The 17,443-nt window shown below is 54.5% G+C and overlaps 1 long non-coding RNA gene across 3 annotated transcripts in view; it reads left to right on the top strand.

Annotated features, from left to right (window-relative positions):
* The window catches only part of LOC134758286 (uncharacterized), a 143,899-nt gene that overhangs the window by 6,785 nt on the left and 119,671 nt on the right, over positions 1 to 17,443 (top strand). For all 3 annotated transcript variants that reach the window (XR_010133290.1, XR_010133289.1, XR_010133291.1), the window contains 4 exons: positions 535 to 592; positions 686 to 918; positions 15,207 to 15,264; positions 15,358 to 15,590. This is a non-coding gene — a long non-coding RNA (uncharacterized lncRNA). The remainder of the gene's footprint in view (positions 1 to 534; positions 593 to 685; positions 919 to 15,206; positions 15,265 to 15,357; positions 15,591 to 17,443) is intronic.

Here is a 17,443-nt window from a genome sequence, read left to right as displayed (position 1 = left end):
TCCCAGGAGGTAAACCCACACAGATGGGATTTGGGCATAGGTTTGGTTTCCCAGGGGGCAGTGCTGAGCTCTTTGCCAGTGGGAAATGGGATGCTGGTGATTTCCAGTAGGTGACCTCACAGTGACTCAAGCTACCACTTACTGTTGATTGTGATGAAATGTCAGCTGAGGCACATGCCTTGGGAGCTAAGTGGTTGCTGCCCTTGACCACTGTGAAGACTGGTTTGGGAAGGGTCGCTTTGGATGCACTTGAGCAGGGGTCCCCAAGCCCTGAGCCATGGAGCCGTAAGGAGCCACACAGCAGGAGGTGAGTGGTGTCGAGTGAGGGAGTGAGGGAAGCTTCGTCTGTATTTACAGCCACTCCCCTTTGCTCACATTCCCGCCTGAGCTCTACCTTCTCAGATGAGCAGCAGCATTAGATTCTCATAGGAGAACGCACCCTGTTGTGAACCGTCCATGTGAGGGATCTAGGTTGCGCTGTCCTTATGAGAATCTAACACCTATTGATCTGTCACTTTCTCCCATCACGCTCAGGTGGGACCATCCAGTTTCAGGAAAACAAGCTTAACACACCCACTGATTCTACATTATGGTGAGTTCTATAATTATTTTAATATATATTACAGTGTAATAATGGAAATGAAGTGCCTAATCAACGTAAATGTGCTTAAATCTTTTGGCCCAGCTCCTACCTCCCGGCAGCCTCGCCAGGCCCAGAACTCTCTCCAGTCAGCCTCTACAGACCAAGCTCATGACTCACAATGGCCTATTTAGGCCCATACCCTACCTCACGGCAGTCTCCGCAGATGAGCCTACTGCCTCACAACAGCCTCCACAGGCACAGCTCCGTCGTTACAATGGCCTCTTTAGACCCAGCTCCTGCCTCCCAGCCTTCTCTCCAGGCCCTGAACTTTCTCCGTAAGTTGAGGTAGCTGGGACTGTAGGTATACATGACGATACTTGGCTAATTTTTAAATTGTTTTGCAGACATGGGGTCTCACTTTGTTGGCCAGGCTGCTGTCAAACTAATGGCCTCAAGTGACCCTTCCACCCCTGCCTCCCATCCTCGAGGTATGTGCCACCACAAGGGGCACTTGTTCAATTTTCTAAAGAAAAAATTTCTAAAGTAAGGCTGTGGGATGATGGCAGGAAAATAAAAGAAAAACGAAGAATAAGTTAAAATGACTTATTCACACATATTCTTTTGACAGCAAAAAGAACTTTTAGTATATACATTCCTTACAAACAAACAAATGGCAGATAAACAATGTTGTATAGGAACTTCAACACACACTGTACAATATTCCCACTTTGCTGACATAAGTTATGGAAATTTCGTGGTTTCCTTGAGTGTCGCTACCAGTATTTTGCTTCTCTGATGATTTTTATCAACTTCCTCATCTGTTAACTTCTCTCCAAAGTATGTCATGTCACGACATACTGCCGCTGCACGAACACGGCCAGTGTCTTCCTATTAAACATGTAGAATGCTTTCCTAATTTCTCTTTTTACTCTCTGTCTTTGTGTTCTGCATTTTCCTTACTTTTATTGTCAGAAACTCCAGAAAGTCAATCGTACTAATTTATCACGATTTGCTTTATTAATTTATACTATGCTTATATGGAATTTTGCCCAACAGACCTCATTACAATTTGGGCCAGGGCCCAGGGTTAGGGTTGTTTTAATGTCAGGGCCCAGAGTTAGGGTTGTTTTAGGGTCAGGGCCCAGGGTTAGGGTTGTTTTAGGGTCAGGGCCCAGGGTTAGGGTTGTTTTAGGGTCAGGGCCCAGGGTTAGGGTTGTTTTAGGGTCAGGGCCCAGGGTTAGTGTTGTTTTAGGGTCAGGGCCAGGGCCCAAAGTTAGGGTTGTTTTAGGGTCAGGGCCCAGGGTTCGGTTTTTAGGCACTGGTCCAGGGTCCAGGGTTAGGGTTTTAGGCTCAGGGCCAGGGCCCAGGTTTAGGGTTGTTTTAGGGTCGGGGCCAGGGCCCAGGGTTAGGGTTGTTTTAGGGTCATGGCCAGGTCCCAGGATTAGGGTTGTTTTAGGGTCAGGGCCAGGGCCCAGGTTTAGGGTTCTTTTAGGGTCAGGGCCCAGGGTTAGGGTTGTTTTTGGGTCAGGGCCCAGGGTTAGGGTTGTTTTAGTTTCAGGGCGCAGGGTTAGGGTTGTTTTAGGGTCAGGGCCCAGGGTTATGGTTGTTTTAGGGTTAGGGCCCAGGGTTAGGGTTTTAGGCTCAGGGCCAGGGCCCAGGGTTAGGGTTTTAGGCTCAGGGCCAGGGCCCAGGGTTAGGGTTTTAGAGTCAGGGCCAGGGCCCAGGTTTAGGGTTGTTTTAGGGTCAGGGCCAGGGCCCAGGGTTAGGGTTGTTATAGGGTCAGGACCTGGGCCCAGGGTTAGGCTTGTTTTACTGCTAGGGCCCAGGGTTAGGGTTGTTTTAGGGTCAGGGTCAGTGCCCAGGTTTAGGGTTGTTTTAGGTCCGGGCCAGGGCCCAGGATTAGGGTTGTTTTAGGGTCAGGGCCAGGGCCCGGGGTTAGGGTTGTTTTTGGGTCAGGGCCAGGGCCCAGGGTTAGGCTTGTTTTAGGTTCAGGGCCAGGGCCCAGGGTTAGGCTTGTTTTAGGGTCAGGGCCAGGGCCCAGGGTTAGGGTTGTTTTAGGGTCAGGGTCAGGGCCCAGGGTTAGGGTTGTTTTAGGGTCAGGGCCAAGGCCCAGCGTTAGGGTTGTTTTAGGTTCAGGGTCAGGTTCGAGGGTTAGGCTTGTTTTAGGCTCAGGGCCAGGGCCCAGGGTTAGGGTTGTTTTAGGGTCAGGGCCCAGGGTTAGCGTTGTTTAAGGGTCAGGGCCCAGGGTTAGGGTTGTTTTAGGGTAAGGGCCCAGTGTTAGGGTTGTTTAAGGGTCAGGGCCCAGGCTTGGGGTTGTTTTAGGGTCAAGGCCCAGGGTAGGGTTGTTTTAGGGTCAGGACCCACGGTTAGGGTTTTAGGATCAGGGCCAGGGCCCAGGGTTAGGGTTTTAGGGTAAGGGCCAGGGCCCAGGGTTAGGGTTTTAGGCTCAGGGCCAGGGCCCAGGGTTAGGGTTTTAGGCTCAGGGTCAGGGCCCATGGTTAGGGTTGTTTCAGGGTCAGGGCCCAGGGTTAGGGTTTTTTCAGGGTCAGGGCCCAGGGTTAGGGTTGTTTCAGGGTCAGGGCCCTGGGTTAGGGTTGTTTCAGGGTCAGGGCCCAGGGTTAGGGTTGTTTTAGGGTCAGGGCCCGGGGTTAGGGTTGTTTTAGGGTCAGGGCCAGGGCCCAGGGTTAGCTTTGTTTTAGGGTCAGGGCCACGGCCTAGGGTTAGGGTTGTTTTAGGGTCAGGGCCAGGGCCCAAAGTTAGGGTTGTTTTAGGGTCAGGGCTCAGGGTTAGGTTTTTAGGCACTGGTCCAGGGTCCAGGGTTAGGGTTTTAGGCTCAGGGCCAGGGCCCAGGTTTAGGGTTGTTTTAGGGTCGGGGCCATGGCCCAGGGTTAGGGTTGTTTTAGGGTCATGGCCAGTTCCCAGGATTAGGGTTGTTTTAGGGTCAGGGCCAGGGCCCAGAGTTATGGTTGTTTTTGGGTCAGGGCCAGGGCCCAGGGTTAGGTTTGTTTTAGGGTCAGGGCCAGGGCCCAGGTTTAGGGTTGTTTTAGGTCATGGCCAGGGCCCAGGGATAGGGTTGTTTTAGGGTCAGGGCCAGGGCCCAGGGTTAGGCTTGTTTTAGTGCCAGGGCCCAGGGTTACGGTTGTTTTAGGGTCAGGGCCAGGGCCCAGGGTTAGGGTTGTTTTAGGTCATGGCCAGGCCCCAGGGATAGGGTTGTTTTAGGACCAGGGCCCAGGGTTAGGGTTGTTTTAGGTCAGGACCAGGGCCCAGGATTAGGGTTGTTTTAGGGTCGGGGCCAGGGCCCAGGGTTAGGGTTGTTTCAGGGTCAGGGACAGGGCCCAGGGTTAGGGTTGTTTTAGAGTCAGGGCCCAGGGTTAGTGTTGTTTTAGGGTCAGGGCCCAGGGTTAGGGTTGTTTTAGGGTCAGGGACCAGGGTTAGGGTTGTTTTAGGGTTAGGGCCCAGGGTTAGGGTTGTTTTAATGTCAGGGCCCAGAGTTAGGGTTGTTTTAGGGTCAGGGACCAGGGTTAGTGTTGTTTTAGGGTCAGGGCCCAGGGTTAGGGTTGTTTAAGGGTCAGGGACAGGGCCCAGGGTTAGGGTTGTTTTAGAGTCAGGGCCCAGGGTTAGTGTTGTTTTAGGGTCAGGGCCCAGGGTTAGGGTTGTTTTAGGGTCAGGGACCAGGGTTAGGGTTGTTTTAGGGTCAGGGCCAGGGCCCAGGTTTAGGGTTGTTTTAGGTCAGGTCCAGGGCCCAGGGTTAGGGTTGTTTTAGGTCAGGGCCAGGTCCCAGGGTTAGGGTTGTTTTAGGGTCAGGGCCAGGACCGAGGGTTAGGGTTGTTTTAGGGTCAGGGCCATGGCACAGGTTTAGGCTTGTTTTAGGGTCAGGGTCAGGGCCAGGGCCCAGGGTTAGGCTTGTTTTAGGGTCAGGGCCAGGGCCGAGCGTTAGGCTTGTTTTAGGGTCAGGGACAGGGCCCAGGTTTAGGGTTGTTTTAGGGTCAGGGCCAGGGCCCAGGGTTAGGCTTGTTTTAGTGCCAGGGCCCCGGGTTAGGGTTTTTTTAGGTTCGGTTCCCAGGGTTAGGCTTGTTTTAGGATCAGGGCCCAGGGTTAGTGTTGTTTTAGTGTCATGGCCAGGGCCCAGGGTTAGGGTTGTTTTAGGGTCAGGGCCAGGGCCCACGGTTAGGCTTGTTTTAGGGTCAGGGACAGGGCCCAGGGTCAGGTTTGTTTTAGGTCAGGGCCAGGGCCCTGGGTTAGTCTTGTTTTAGGGTCAGGGACAGGGCCCACGGTTAGGGTTGTTTTAGGGTCAGGACCAGGGCCCAGGGTTAGGGTTGTTTTAGGGTCAGGTCCTGGGCCTAGGGTTAGGGTTGTTTTTGTGCCAGGGCCCAGGGTTAGGGTTGTTTTAGGGTCAGGGCCAGGGCCCAGGGTTAGGGTTGTTTTAGGGTCAGGGCCAGGGCCCGGGGTTAGGCTTGTTTTAGGGTCAGGTCCTGGGCCCACGGTTAGGCTTGTTTTAGGGTCAGGGCCAGGGCCCAGGTTTAGGCTTGTTTTAGGGTCAAGGACAGGGCCCAGGTTTAGGGTTGTTTTAGGGTCAGGGCCAGGGCCCAGGGTTAGGCTTGTTTTAGGGTCAGAGCCAGGGCCCAGGGTTAGGGTTGTTTTAGGGTCAGGGCCAGTGCCCAGGGTTAGTGTTGTTTTAGGGTCAGGGCCAGGGCCCAGGTTTAGGGTTGTTTTAGGGTCAGGGCCAGGGCCCAGGGTTAGGGTTGTTTTAGGGTCAGGACATGGGCCCAGGTTTAAGCTTGTTTTAGTGCCAGGGCCCAGGATTAGGGTTGTTTTAGGGTCAGGGCCAGGGCCCAGGGTCAGGGTTGTTTTAGGTCAGGGCCAGGGCCCAGCATTAGGATTGTTTTAGGGTCAGGGCCAGGGCCCAGGTTTAGGGGTGTTTTAGGGTCAGGGCCAGGGCCCAGGATTAGGCTTGTTTTAGGGTCAGGGCCAGGGCCCAGGGATAGGGTTGTTTTAGGATCACGTCCAGGGCCCTGGGTTAGGCTTGTTTTAGGGTCAGGGCCAGGGCCCAGGGATAGGGTTGTTTTAGGGTCAGGTCCAGGGCCCAGGGTTAGGGTTGTTTTAGGGTCAGGGGGAGGGCCGAGGGTTAGGCTTGTTTTAGGGTCAGGGCCGGGGCCCAGGGTTAGGGTTGTTTTGGGGTCAGAGACAGGGCCCAGGTTTAGGGTTGTTTTAGGGTCAGTGCCAGGGCCCAGGGTTAGGCTTGTTTTAGGGTCAGGGCCGGGGCCCTGGGTTAGGCTTGTTTTAGGGTCAGGGCCAGGGCCAAGGGTTAGGGTTGTTTTAGGTTAAGGGCCAGGGCCCAGGGTTAGGGTTGTTTTAGGGTCAGGGCCAGGTCCCAGGGTTAGGGTTGTTTTAGGGTCAGGGCCAGGGCCCATGGTTAGGGTTGTTTTAGGGTCAGGGCCAGGGCCCTGGGTTAGGGATGTTTTACGGTCAGGGCCAGGGCCCAGGGATACGGTTGTTTTAGGGTCAGGGTCAGGGCCCAGGTTTAGGGTTGTTTTAGGGTCAGGGCCAGGGCCCAGGGGTAGGGTTGTTTTAGGGTCAGGACCTGGGCTCAGTGTTAGGCTTGTTTTAGTGCCAGGGCCCAGAGTTAGGGTTGCTTTAGGGTCAGGGCCTGGGCCCAGGGTTAGGGTTGTTTTAGGTCAGGGCCAGGGCCCCGGGTTAGGGTTGTTTTAGGGTCAGGGCCAATGCCCAGGGTTAGGGTTGTTTTAGGGTCAGGGCCAGGGCCCAGGGTTAGGGTTGTTTAAGGGTCAGGGCCAGGGCCCAGGGTTAGGCTTGTTTTAGGGTCAGGGCCAGGGCCCAGGGTTAGGCTTGTTTTAGGGTCAGGGCCAGGGCCCAGGGTTAGGGTTTTTTTAGGGTCAGGGCCAGGCCCCAGGGTGAGGGTTGTTTTAGGTCACGGCCAGGGCCCAGCATTAGGTTTGTTTTAGGGTCAGGGACAGGGCCCAGGGTTATGGTTATTTTAGGGTCAGTGCCCAGGGTTAGGGTTGTTTTAGGGTCAGTGCCCAGGGTTAGGGTTGTTTTAGGGTCAGGTCCAGGGCCGAGGGATAGGCTTGTTTTAGGGTCAGGGCCAGGGCCCAGGGTTAGGGTTGTTTTAGGGTCAGGGCCAGGGCCCAGGTTTAGGGTTGTTTTAGGGTCCGGGCCAGTGCCAAGGGTTAGGCTTGTATTAGGGTCAGGTCATGGGCCCACGGATAGGCTTGTTTTACGGTCAGGGCCAGGGCCCAGGAATAGGCTTGTTTTAGGGTCAAGGACAGGGCCCAGGGTTAGGGTTTTTTTAGGGTCAGGGCCAGGGCCCAGGGTTAGGCTTGTTTTAGGGTCAGGGCCAGGGCCCAGGGTTAGGCTTGTTTTAGGGTCAGGGCCAGGGCCCAGGGATAGGGTTGTTTTAGGTCAGGGCCAGGTCCCAGGCTTAGGCTTGTTTTAGGGTCAGGGCCAGGGCCCAGGGTTAGGGTTGTTTTAGGTTCAGGGCCAGGGCCCAGGGTTACGGTTGTTTTAGGGTCAGGGCGAGGGCCCAGGGTTAGGGTTGTTTTAGGGTCAGGGCCAGGGCCCATGGTTAGGCTTGTTTTAGGGTCAGGGCCAGGGCCCAGCGTTAGGCTTGTTTTAGGGTCAGGGCCAGGGCCCAGGGTTAGGGATGTTTTACGGTCAGGGCCAGGGCCCAGGGTTAGGGTTGTTTTAGGGTCATGTCCAGGGCCCACGGTTAGGGTTGTTTTAGGGTCAGGTCCAGGGCCCAGGATTAGGGTTGTTTTAGGGTCATGTCCAGGGCCCACGGTTAGGGTTGTTTTAGGGTCAGGGCCAGGGTCCAGGGTAAGGGTTGTTTCAGTGTCAGGGCCAGGTCCCAGGGTTAGGGTTGTTTTAGGGTCAGGGCCAGGGCCCAGGGTTATGGTTATTTTAGGGTCAGTGCCCAGGGTTAAGGTTGTTTTAGGGTCAGGGCCCAGGGTTAGGGTTGTTTTAGGGTGAGTGCTCATGGTTGGCTTTATTTTAGGGTCAGGGCCAGGGCCCAGAGCTATGGTTGTTTTAGGGTCAGGGCCAGGGCCCAGGGTTAGGATTGTTTTAGGGTCAGGGCCAGGGCCCAGGGTTAGGGTTGTTTTAGGGTCAGGGCCAGGGCCCAGCGTTAGGGTTGTTTTAGGGTCAGCGCCAGGGCCCAGGGTTAGGGTTGTTTTAGGGTCAGGACCTGGGCCCGGGGTTAGGCTTCTTTTTGTGCCAGGGCCCAGGGTTCGGGTTGTTTTAGAGTCAGGGCCAGGGCCCAGGGTCAGGGTTGTTTTAGGTCAGGGCCAGGGCCCAGGTTTAGGGGTGTTTTAGGGTCAGGGCCAGGGCCCAGCGTTAGGGTTGTTTTAGGGTCAGGGCCAAGGCCCAGGGTTAGGCTTGATTTAGGTTCAGGGCCAGGTCCCAGGGTTAGGCTTGTTTTAGGGTCAGGGCCAGGGCCCAGGGATAGGGTTGTTTTAGGGTCAGGGCCAGGGCCCAGGGTTAGGGTTGTTTTAGGGTCAGGGCCAGGGCCCAGGTTTAGGCTTGTTTTAGGGTCAGGGCCAGGGCCCAGGGATAGGGTTGTTTTAGGGTCAGGGCCAGTGCCCAAGGTTAGGCTTGTTTTAGGGTCGGGACCTGGGCCCAGGGTTAGGGTTGTTTTAGGGTCAGGACCTGGGCCCAGGGTTAGTCTTGTTTTAGTACCAGGGCCCAGGGTTAGGGTTGTTTTAGGGTCAGGGCCAGGGCCCACGGTTAGGGTTGTTTTAGGTCAGGGCCAGGGCCCAGGGTTAGGGTTGTTTTAGGTCAGGGCCTGTTCCCAGGGTTAGGCTTGTTTTAGGGTCAGGGCCAGGGCGCAGGGTTAGGCTTGTTTTAGGGTCAGGGCCAGGGCCCAGGGTTAGGGATGTTTTACGGTCAGGGCCAGGGCCCAGGGTTAGGGTTGTTTTAGGGTCAGGGTCAGGGCCCAGGTTTAGGGTTGTTTTAGGGTCAGGGCCAGGGCTCAGGGTTAGGGTTGTTTTACGGTCAGGGCCAGGGCTCAGGGTTAGGGTTGTTTTAGGGTCATGTCCAGGGCCCACGGTTAGGGTTGTTTTAGGGTCATGTCCAGGGCCCACGGTTAGGGTTGTTTTAGCGTCAGGTCCAGGGCCCAGGATTAGGGTTGTTTTAGGGTCAGGGTCAGGGCCCAGGGTTAGGGTTGTTTTAGGGTCAGGGCCAGGGTCCTGGTTAAGGGTTGTTTCAGTGTCAGGGCCAGGTCCCAGGGTTAGGGTTGTTTTAGGGTCAGGGCCAGGGCCCAGGGTTATGGTTATTTTAGGGTCAGTGCCCAGGGTTAAGGTTGTTTTAGGGTCAGGGCCCAGTGTTAGGGTTGTTTTAGGGTGAGTGCTCATGGTTGGGTTTATTTTAGGGTCAGGACCAGGGCCTAGGGTTAGGTTTGTTTTAGGGTCAGGGCCAGGGCCCAGGGTTAGGGTTGTTTTAGGGTCAGGGCCAGGGCCCAGGGTTAGGGTTGTTTTAGGGTCAGGGCCAGGGCCCAGGGTTAGGTTTGTTTTAGGGTCTGGGCCACGGCCCAGGGTTAGGTTTGTTTTAGGGTCAGGGCCTGGGCCCAGGGTTAGGGTTGTTTTAGGTTCAGGGCCAGGGCCCAGAGTTATGGTTGTTTTAGGGTCAGGGCCAGGGCCCAGGGTTAGGATTGTTTTAGGGTCAGGACCTGGGCCCAGGGTTAGGCTTGTTTTAGGGTCAGGGCCAGGGCCCAGGGTTAGGCTTGTTTTAGGGTCAGAGCCAGGGCCCAGGGTTAGGGTTGTTTTATGATCAGGGTTAGGGCCAGGGTCCAGGGTTAGGGTTGTTTTAGGGTCAGGGCGAGGTCCCAGGGTTAGGCTTGTTTTAGGGTCAGGGCCAGGGCCCAGGGTTAGGGTTGTTTTAGGGTCAGGGCCAGGGCCCAGGTTTAGGCTTGTTTTAGGGTCAGGGCCAGGGTCCAGGGTTAGGCTTGTTTTAGGGTCAGGGCCAGGGCCCAGGGTTAGGCTTGTTTTAGTGCCAGGGCCCAGGGTTAGGGTTTTTTTAGGTTCGGGGCCCAGGGTTAGGCTTGTTTTAGTATCAGGGCCCAGGGTTAGGGTTGTTTTAGGGTCAGGGCCAGGGCCCACGGTTAGGCTTGTTTTAGGGTCAGGGACTGGGCCCAGGGTCAGGGTTGTTTTAGGTCAGGGCCAGGGCCCTGGGTTAGTCTTGTTTTAGGGTCAGGGACAGGGCCCACGGTTAGGGTTGTTTTAGGGTCAGGACCAGGGCCCAGGGTTAGGCTTGTTTTAGGGTCAGGGCCAGGTCCCAGGGATAGGGTTGTTTTAGGGTCAGGGCCAGTGCCCAGGGTTAGTCTTGTTTTAGTACCAGGGCCCAGGGTTAGGGTTGTTTTAGGGTCAGGGCCAGGGCCCATGGTTAGGGTTGTTTTAGGTCAGGGCCAGGGCCCAGGGTTAGGGTTGTTTTAGGTCAGGGCCAGTTCCCAGGGTTAAGCTTGTTTTAGGGTCAGGGCCAGGGCCCAGGGTTAGGCTTGTTTTATGGTCAGGGCCAGGGCCCAGGGGTAGGCTTGTTTTAGGGTCAGGGCCAGGGCCCAGGGTTAGGGATGTTTTACGGTCAGGGCCAGGGCCCAGGGTTAGGATTGTTTTACGGTCAGGGTCAGGGCCCAGGTTTAGGGTTGTTTTAGGGTCAAGGCCAGGGCCCAGGGTTAGGGTTGTTTTACGGTCAGGGCCAGGGCTCAGGGTTAGGGTTGTTTTAGGGTCATGTCCAGGGCCCACGGTTAGTGTTGTTTTAGGGTCATGTCCAGGGCCCACGGTTAGGGTTGTTTTATGGTCAGGTCCAGGGCCCAGGATTAGGCTTGTTTTAGGGTCAGGGCCAGGGCCCAGGGTTAGGCTTGTTTTAGGGTCAGAGCCAGGGCCCAGGGTTAGGGTTGTTTTATGATCAGGGTTAGGGCCAGGGCCCAGGGTTAGGGTTGTTTTAGGGTCAGGGCGAGGTCCCAGGGTTAGGCTTGTTTTAGGGTCAGGTCCAGGGCCCAGGGTTAGGGTTGTTTTAGGGTCAGGGCCAGGGCCCATGTTTAGGCTTGTTTTAGGGTCAGGGCCAGGATCCAGGGTTAGGCTTGTTTTAGGGTCAGGGCCAGGGCCCAGGGTTAGGCTTGTTTTAGTGCCAGGGCCCAGGGTTAGGGTTTTTTTAGGTTCGGGGCCCAGGGTTAGGCTTGTTTTAGTATCAGGGCCCAGGGTTAGGGTTGTTTTAGGGTGATGGCCAGTGCCCAGGGTTTGGGTTGTTTTAGGGTCAGGGCCAGGGCCCAGGGTTAGGCTTGTTTTAGGGTCAGGGACAGGGCCCAGGGTCAGGGTTGTTTTAGGTCAGGGCCAGGGCCCTGGGTTAGTCTTGTTTTAGGGTCAGGGACAGGGCCCACGGTTAGGGTTGTTTTAGGGTCAGTACCAGGGCCCAGGGTTAGGCTTGTTTTAGGGTGAGGGCCAGGGCCCAGGGTTAGGGTTGTTTTAGGGTCAGGGCCAGGGCCCAGGCATAGGGTTGTTTTAGGGTCAGGGCCAGTGCCCAGGGTTAGGCTTGTTTTAGAGTCAGGGCCTCGGCCCAGGGTTAGGGTTGTTTTAGGGTCAGGGCCAGGGCCCAGGGTCAGGGTTGTTTTAGGTCAGGGCCAGGGCCCAGCATTAGGGTTGTTTTAGGGTCAGTGCCAGGGCCCAGGTTTAGGGGTGTTTTAGGGTCAGGGCCAGGGCCCAGGGTTAGGCTTGTTTTAGTGCCAGGGCCCAGGGTTAGGGTTTTTTTACGTTCGGGGCCCAGGGTTAGGCTTGTTTTAGTATCAGGGCCCCGGGTTAGGATTGTTTTAGGTTCATGGCCAGCGCCCACGGTTTGGTTTGTTTTAGGGTCAGGGCCAGGGCCCACGGTTAGGCTTGTTTTAGGGTCAGGGACTGGGCCCAGGGTCAGGGTTGTTTTAGGTCAGGGCCAGGGCCCTGGGTTAGTCTTGTTTTAGGGTCAGGGACAGGGCCCACGGTTAGGGTTGTTTTAGGGTCAGGACCAGGGCCCAGGGTTAGGCTTGTTTTAGGGTCAGGGCCAGGTCCCAGGGATAGGGTTGTTTTAGGGTCAGGGCCAGTGCCCAGGGTTAGTCTTGTTTTAGTACCAGGGCCCAGGGTTAGGGTTGTTTTAGGGTCAGGGCCAGGGCCCATGGTTAGGGTTGTTTTAGGTCAGGGCCAGGGCCCAGGGTTAGGGTTGTTTTAGGTCAGGGCCAGTTCCCAGGGTTAAGCTTGTTTTAGGGTCAGGGCCAGGGCCCAGGGTTAGGCTTGTTTTATGGTCAGGGCCAGGGCCCAGGGGTAGGCTTGTTTTAGGGTCAGGGCCAGGGCCCAGGGTTAGGGATGTTTTACGGTCAGGGCCAGGGCCCAGGGTTAGGATTGTTTTACGGTCAGGGTGAGGGCCCAGGTTTAGGGTTGTTTTAGGGTCAGGGCCAGGGCCCAGGGTTAGGGTTGTTTTACGGTCAGGGCCAGGGCTCAGGGTTAGGGTTGTTTTAGGGTCATGTCCAGGGCCCACGGTTAGTGTTGTTTTAGGGTCATGTCCAGGGCCCACGGTTAGGGTTGTTTTATGGTCAGGTCCAGGGCCCAGGATTAGGCTTGTTTTAGGGTCAGGGCCAGGGCCCAGGGTTAGGCTTGTTTTAGGGTCAGAGCCAGGGCCCAGGGTTAGGGTTGTTTTATGATCAGGGTTAGGGCCAGGGCCCAGGGTTAGGGTTGTTTTAGGGTCAGGGCGAGGTCCCAGGGTTAGGCTTGTTTTAGGGTCAGGTCCAGGGCCCAGGGTTAGGGTTGTTTTAGGGTCAGGGCCAGGGCCCATGTTTAGGCTTGTTTTAGGGTCAGGGCCAGGATCCAGGGTTAGGCTTGTTTTAGGGTCAGGGCCAGGGCCCAAGGTTAGGCTTGTTTTAGTGCCAGGGCCCAGGGTTAGGGTTTTTTTATGTTCGGGGCCCAGGGTTAGGCTTGTTTTAGTATCAGGGCCCAGGGTTAGGGTTGTTTTAGGGTCATGGCCAGTGCCCAGGGTTTGGGTTGTTTTAGGGTCAGGGCCAGGGCCCAGGGTTAGGCTTGTTTTAGGGTCAGGGACAGGGCCCAGGGTCAGGGTTGTTTTAGGTCAGGGCCAGGGCCCTGGGTTAGTCTTGTTTTAGGGTCAGGGACAGGGCCCACGGTTAGGGTTGTTTTAGGGTCAGTACCAGGGCCCAGGGTTAGGCTTGTTTTAGGGTCAGGGCCAGGGCCCAGGGTTAGGGTTGTTTTAGGGTCAGGGCCAGGGCCCAGGCATAGGGTTGTTTTAGGGTCAGGGCCAGTGCCCAGGGTTAGGCTTGTTTTAGAGTCAGGGCCTGGGCCCAGGGTTAGGGTTGTTTTAGGGTCAGGGCCAGGGCCCAGGGTCAGGGTTGTTTTAGGTCAGGGCCAGGGCCCAGCATTAGGGTTGTTTTAGGGTCAGTGCCAGGGCCCAGGTTTAGGGGTGTTTTAGGGTCAGGGCCAGGGCCCAGGATTAGGCTTGTTTTAGGGTCAGGGCCAGGGCCCAGGGATAGGGTTGTTTTAGGGTCAGTGCCAGGGCCCAGGGTTAGGGTTGTTTTAGGGTCAGGGCCAGGGCCGAGGGTTAGGCTTGTTTTAGGGTCAGGGCCGGGGCCCAGGGTTAGGGTTGTTTTGGGGTCAGAGACAGGGCCCAGGGTTAGGGTTGTTTTAGGGTCAGTGCCAGGGCCCAGGGTTAGGCTTGTTTTAGGGTCAGGGCCAGGGCCAAGGGTAAGGGTTGTTTTAGGTTAAGAGCCAGGGCCCTGGGTTAGGCTTGTTTTAGGGTCAGGGCCAGGGCCCAGGGATAGGGTTGTTTTAGGTTCAGGGTCAGGGCCGAGGTTTAGGGTTGTTTTAGGGTCAGGGCCAGGGCCCAGGGTTAGGGTTGTTTTACGGTCAGGGCCAGGGCTCAGGGTTAGGGTTGTTTTAGGGTCATGTCCAGGGCCCAGCGTTAGGGTTGTTTTAGGGTCAGGGCCAGGGCCCAGGGTTAGGGTTGTTTTAGGGTCAGGGCCAGGGCCCAGGGTTAAGGTTGTTTTAGGTTCAGTGCCAGGGTCCAGGGTAAGGGTTGTTTCAGTGTCAGGGCCAGGTCCCAGGGTTAGGGTTGTTTTAGGGTCAGGGCCAGGGCCCAGGGTTATGGTTATTTTAGGGTCAGTTCCCAGGGTTAGAGTTGTTTTAGGGTCAGTGCCCAGGATTAGGGTTGCTTTATGGTCAGGTCCAGGGCCCAGGTTTAGGCTTGTATTAGGGTCAGGGCCTGGGTCCAGGTTTAGGGTTGTTTTAGGGTCACGGCCAGGGCCCAGGTTTAGGCTTGTTTTAGTGTCAGGGCCAGGGCCCAGGTTTACGGTTGTATTAGTGTCATGGCCAGGGCCCAGGGTTAGGCTTGTTTTAGTGCCAGGGCCCAGGGTTAAGGTTGTTTTAGGTTCAGGTTCAGGGTCCAGGTTTAGGGTTGTTTTAGGGTCAGGGCAGGGCCCAGGTTTAGGCTTGTTTTAGGGTCAGGGCCAGGGCCCAGGTTTACGGTTGTTTTAGGGTCATGGCCAGGGCCAGGGTTAGGGTTGTTTTTGGGTCAGGGCCAGGGCCCAGGGTTAGGGTTGTTTTAGGGTCAGCGCCAGGGCCCAGGGTTAGGGTTGTTTTAGGGTCAGGGCCCGGGCCCAGGTTTAGGGTTGTTTTAGGGTCAGGGCCAGGGCCCAGGGTTAGGGTTGTTTTAGGGTCAGTGCCAGGTCCCAGGGTTAGGGTTGTTTTAGGGTCAGGGCCAGGGCCCAGGGTTAGGGTTCTTTTAGCGTCAGGGCCAGGGCCCAGGGTTAGGGTTGTTTTAGGGTCAGGGCCAGGGCGAGAGTTAGGCTTGTTTTAGGGTCAGGGCCAAGGCCCAGGGTTAGGGTTGTTTTAGGGAAAGGGCCAGGGCCCAGGGTTAGGATTGTTTTAGGGTCAGGGCCAGGGCCCAGGTTTAGGCTTGTTTCAGGTTCAGGTCCGGGCCAGGGTTAGGGTTGTTTTAGGGTGACGGCCGGGGCCCAGTGTTACGGTTGTTTTAGGGTCAGGTCCGGGGCCCAGTGTTAGGGTTGCTTTAGGATCAGGGCCGGGGCCCAGGTTTAGGGTTGTTTAAGGTCAGGGCCGGGACACAGGTTTGGGGTTTTAGGCTCATGACCAGGGCCTAGTGTTAGGGTATTAGTGTCAGGGCCCAGGGTTAGGGTTTTAGTGTCAGGGCCCAGGTTTAGGGTGATTTCCAGGAAGTGACCTCACAATGACTCAAGCTACCACTTACTGTTGATTGTGACGAAATGCCAGCTGAGGCACATGCCTTGGGAGCTAAGTGGTTGCTGCCCTTGACTACTATGAAGACTGGTGTGGGAAGGGTCGCTTTAATGCACTTGAGCAGGGGTCCCCAACCCCTGAGCCATGGAGCCGTAAGGAGCCACACAGCTGGTGAGTGGTGTCGAGTGAGGGAGTGAGGGAAGCTTCGTCTGTATTTACAGCCACTCCCCTTTGCTCACATTCCCGCTTGAGCTCCACCTTCTCAGATGAGCAGCAGCATTAGATTCTCATAGGAGAACGCACCCTGTTGTGAACCGTGCATGTGAGGGATCTAGGTTGCGCTGTCCTTATGAGAATCTAACACCTATTGATCTGTCACTTTCTCCCATCACGCTCAGGTGGGACCATCCAGTTTCAGGAAAACAAGCTTAACACGCCCACTGATTCTACATTATGGTGAGTTCTATAATTATTTTATTATATATTCCAGTGTAATAATGGAAATGAAGTGCCTAATCAACGTAAATGTGCTTAAATCTTTTGGCCCAGCTCCTACCTCCCGGCAGCCTCGCCAGGCCCAGAACTCTCTCCAGTCAGCCTCTACAGACCAAGCTCATGACTCACAATGGCCTATTTAGGCCCATACCCTACCTCACGGCAGTCTCCGCAGATGAGCCTACTGCCTCACAACAGCCTCCACAGGCACAGCTCCGTCGTTACAATGGCCTCTTTAGACCCAGCTCCTGCCTCCCAGCCTTCTCTCCAGGCCCTGAAGTTTCTCCGTAAGTTGAGGTAGCTGGGACTGTAGGTATACATGACGATACTTGGCTAATTTTTAAATTGTTTTGCAGACATGGGGTCTCACTTTGTTGGCCAGGCTGCTGTCAAACTAATGGCCTCAAGTGACCCTTCCACCCCTGCCTCCCATCCTCGAGGTATGTGCCACCACAAGGGGCACTTGTTCAATTTTCTAAAGAAAAAATTTCTAAAGTAAGGCTGTGGGATGATGGCAGGAAGATAAAAGAAAAACAGAAGAATAAGTTAAAATGACTTATTCACACATATTCTTTTGACAGCAAGAAGAACTTTTAGTATATACATTCCTTACAAACAAACAAACGGCAGATAAACAATGTTGTATAGGAACTTCAACACACACTGTACAATATTCCCACTTTGCTGACATAAGTTATGGAAATTTCGTGGTTTCCTTGAGTGTCGCTACCAGTATTTTGCTTCTCTGATGATTTTTATCAACTTCCTCATCTGTTAACTTCTCTCCAAAGTATGTCATGTCACGACATGCTGCCGCTGCACGAACACGGCCAGTGTCTTCCTATTAAACATGTAGAATGCTTTCCTAATTTCTCTTTTTACTCTCTGTCTTTGTGTTCTGCATTTTCCTTACTTTTATTGTCAGAAACTCCAGAAAGTCAATCGTACTAATTTATCAGGATTTGCTTTCTTAATTTATACTTTGCTTATATGGAATTTTGCCCAACAGACCTCATTACAATTTCTAACCTGTTTTATTTTGTTTTTTTTTTTTCTGAGACAGGGTCTCCCTCTGTTGTCCGAGGCTGGAGGGTAGTAGTGCTATCGCAGCTGACTGCAGCCTCAACCTTCCAGGCTGAAGCGATCCTCCCATCTCAACCTCCCACGTGGCTGAGACTACAGGTGCTTGCCACTACGCCCAACTAATATTTGGTATTTTCGTACACGTGGATTCCAGAGGGGTGACAGCGAAACGTGAGTAAGCATGGATTTTGGTATATGCAGAGATGGGGGGCTGTAACTAATTCTGTATACTGAGGGACGGCAACTGTATATGTTTTTACAATTATGCTGTAGGATACATACTGTTGCATAGCCTTGAAAATAATAATTTTTAATGGAGTGGAAGAATAATAATAATATTGCTAAAAGTAGCAGGTGGCCAGGTGTGGTGGCTCACACTGGTAATCGCAACACTTTGGGAGGCTGAGGCAGGAGGATGGCTTGAGGCCAAGAGTTTGCGATAGGCCTTGGAAACAAAGGGGGAGTCACCATCCCTACAGAAAAATACATGAATTAGCCTAGTGTGGTGGCACGTTCCTGTAGTCCCAGCTACTTGGGAGGCTGAGGTGGGAGGATCACTCAAGCCCAGGGAGGCTGAGACTGCAGTGAGTCATGATCAGGCCTCTGCACTCCAGCCTGGGCGACAGAGTGAGACCCTGTCTCAAAACAACAAAAAAGTAGCAGCTAACATCAACTGACCTTTTATACCAGGTGCCTATTGATACCATAGTTTAATTTCTTAGAACTGTTTCTTATTTCACTTACCAACTCTGTCTTCAGTTACTCCCAGATTTTTACTGTGTGTGTACAGATGACCTTTTGTTTAGATTGAATTGTCTCCCCAGAAGTAAGATTACTGTGAGTCATGGTGAATGGACATTCTCATTACCCTTGATGTAAATTGACAGGATTTTGGGTGCCTCCCAGCTATAATCTTAGCACTTTGGGAAGCTAAGAGAGGAGGATTGCTTGAGGCCAAGAGTTGGAGGAGGCAGTATGGCAGTATGGTGAGACCCTGTCTCCATTATTTTAAAAAATTGACAAGGTTTACCCGGGAAGGCTTATACACAATTTAAAC

This window comes from Gorilla gorilla, chromosome 3 (assembly GCF_029281585.2).
Source record: "Gorilla gorilla gorilla isolate KB3781 chromosome 3, NHGRI_mGorGor1-v2.1_pri, whole genome shotgun sequence".
Taxonomy (NCBI): domain Eukaryota; kingdom Metazoa; phylum Chordata; class Mammalia; order Primates; family Hominidae; genus Gorilla; species Gorilla gorilla.
Note: the sequence above shows the minus strand (reverse complement) of the source record. Positions and strands in the feature narration are given on the sequence as shown.